Raw genomic sequence first — 3,303 nt, 5'->3', positions numbered from 1 at the left:
TTATCACAACTTCGCACAACTAACCAGCAAGTGCACTGGGTCGTCCAAGTAATAAACCTTACGCGAGTAAGGGTTGATCCCCCGGAGATTGTTGGTATGAAGCAAGCTATGGTCATCTTGTAAATCTAAGTCAGGCGGATTCAAATGGTTATGGAGGATTAATGATTAAAAGATGAATAAAACATAAAATAAAGATGAATCCAACAACATCTGCAGTCCTTTTTCAGCCTCTGGATTAGATTTTTGCTCAGGTCCCTCAATTTCAGCCAGAAAATACCTGAAATCACAAAAAAACACACAAACTCATAGCAAAGTCCAGAAAAGTGAATTTTAAATAAAAACTAATAAAAATATAATAAAAACTAACTAAAACATACTAAAAACATACTAAAAACAATGCCAAAAAGCGTATAAATTATCCGCTCATCAGCGCCGTTGCCAGAGATTGTTCGAGTTTGGACAACGGACGGTTCATCTTGTTGCTTAGATTAGGTATTTTTCTTTTTATTTTATTCCTTCAAAATTTTTAAAAAATGAATTCTAGAGTTTTAGATGATACTTTTATCATCACAGGAGCCTTTTTGATTCCCATCAATTTGGCTGTTGTATGTAATGTCTGCTGAAGCTTGGCTAGCCATGTCTAATCTTTTTAGAATGAAGCGTTAGACTAACATTGAATGATTCCTGGAATTCTTATTAAAAATTTTGAGTTTCTTATTTTCTTTTCCAGAAAAATAAATTTTCAAAAAAAATTCAAAAAAATTATAAAATCATAAAATCAAAAATACTGTGTTTCTTGTTTGAGTCTAGAGTCAATTTGTAAATTTGGTGTCAATTGCATGTTTTTAATAGTCATTGCATTTTTCGAAAATTCATGCATGTGTTCTTCATGATCTTCAAGTTGTTCTTGATGATTTTCTTTGTTTGATCTTTGCATTTTCATGTTGTGAGTCTTTTCTTGTTTTTCATATGAATTCTTGTTTTATTAGTGTCTAAAACTTAAAAATTTCTAAGTTTTGTGTCTTGCATGTCTTTCTTTTCTTGAAAATTTTTCAAAAATAAGTTCTTGATGTTCATCATGATCTTCAAAGTGTTCTTGGTGTTCATCTTGACATTCAAAGTGTTCTTGCATGCATCATTTGTTTTAACCCAAAATTTTTATGTGTTGAGTCATTTTTTTGTTTTTTTCTTTCCACATTAAAAATTCAAAAATAAAAAATATCTTTCCCTTACTTCTCTAATAAATTTCGAAATCTTTGGGTTGACTTAGTCAAAAAATTTTAAAATAAGTTGTTTCTTGTTAGTCAAGTCAAGATTTCAATTTCAAAAATTTATCTTTTCAAAATCTTTTTCAAAAATCAAATCCTTTTCATTTTTTTAATTATTATTTTTGAAAATTTTAAAAATTAATTTTCAAAATCTTTTTCTTAACTTTATTTTATAATTTTCGAAAACTTTATTAACAATTAATGTGATTGATTCAAAAATTTGAAGTTTGTTACTTTCTTGTTAAGAAAGGTTCAATCTTTAAATTCTAGAATCATATCTTTTAGTTTCTTGTTAGTCAAGTAATCAATTTTAATTTTAAAAATCAAATCCTTTTAATTTCTTTTTCAAATCTTTTTCAAAATAAATTTCAATCACATATTGTCAATCATATCTTTTCAAACATATCTTTTTCAAATAATATCTTTTTCAAACTTTAATTTCAAAATCTTTTCTAACTTCTTATCTTTTCAAAATTGATTTTCAAATCTTTCACAATTAGCTAATTGACTTTTTGTTTGTTTTACTATTTCTTATCTTTTTTCAAAACCACCTAATTACTTTTCTCTCTCTAATTTTCAAAAATCACCTTCCTCTTTTCAAAATTCTTTTTAATTAACTAATTGTTTTAAATTTTAATTTTATTTCTTCTCCTAATTTTCGAATTCTAACTATATTTTAAAATAAAAAAAAACAAAAATATTTTTCTTTTCTTCTTAATTATTTTTGAAATTCTCTCCCTCTCATCTCTTTCTATTTATTTTATTTATCTACTAATGCTTCTCTTCTACTCATAATTCGAACCTTCTCTTCTCTCTCTACATTATTCTTCTTCTACTCACATAAAGAAATCTCTATACTGTGACATAGAGGATTCCTCTTCTTTCTCTGTTCTCTTCTTTTTCATATGAGCAGGAGCAAGGACAAGGACATTTTTGTTGAAGCAGATCATGAACCTGAAAGGACTCTAAAGAAGAAGCTAAGAGAAGCTAAAGCACAACAATCCAGAGAAAACCTTATAGAGAATCTCGAAAAAGAAGGAGACATGGCCGAAGCCAACAACAATGCAAGGAAGATGCTTGGTGACTTTACTACACCAAATTCCAACTTCCATGGAAGAAGCATCTCAATCCCTGCCATTGGAGCAAAAAGTTTTAAGCTAAAGCCTCAATTAGTTTCTCTGATGCAACAGAATTGCAAGTTTCATGGACTTCCATCAAAAGATCCTTTTCAGTTCTTAACTGAATTCTTGCAGATCAATGATACTGTTAAGACCAATAGGGTTGATCCCGAGGTCTACAAGCTTATGCTTTTCCCTTTTGCTGTAAGAGACAGAGCTAGAATATGGTTGGACTCTCAACCTAAAGATAGCCTGAACTCTTGGGATAAGCTGGTCATGGCTTTCTTAGCCAAATTCTTTCCTCCTCAAAAGCTAAGCAAGCTTAGAGTGGATGTTCAAACCTTCAGGAAGAAAGAAGGTGAATCCCTCTATGAAGCTTGGGAAAGATACAAGAAACTGACCAAAAAGTGTCCTTCTTACATGCTTTCAGAATGGACCATCCTGGATATATTTTATGATGGTCTGTCTGAATTGTCTAAGATGTCATTGGACCATTCTGCAGGTGGATCTATTCACCTGAAGAAAATGCCTACAGAAGCTCAGGAACTCATTGAAATGGTTGCAAATAACCAATTCATGTACACCTTTGAAAGAAATCCTGTGAATAATGGGACGCCTCAGAGGAAAGGAGTTCTTGAAATTGATGTTTTTACTGTTGAATTTTTTTCTATCTCTGTCCTGACTGCTGCACATGATCATGAACCCAAAAAATAATTTAAAGAAAAACAAAATGGTAGAAAATAGAGATAATTAATTAAGATTGGGTTGCCTCCCAAAAAGTGCTTCTTTAATGTCATTAGCTTGACGGTTAGCTCCTTTTGGAGGTGAATATGGGCTCAGAATTTTGCCCCTTACAGTGAACTTCCTTCATATCTTCTCATGAATGAGCTCCACATACTCTAGAGACAGGATACGAC

This window comes from Arachis duranensis, chromosome 5, assembly GCF_000817695.3.
Source record: "Arachis duranensis cultivar V14167 chromosome 5, aradu.V14167.gnm2.J7QH, whole genome shotgun sequence".
Lineage (NCBI taxonomy): Eukaryota > Viridiplantae > Streptophyta > Magnoliopsida > Fabales > Fabaceae > Arachis > Arachis duranensis.
This window is presented reverse-complemented; position numbering follows the sequence as displayed.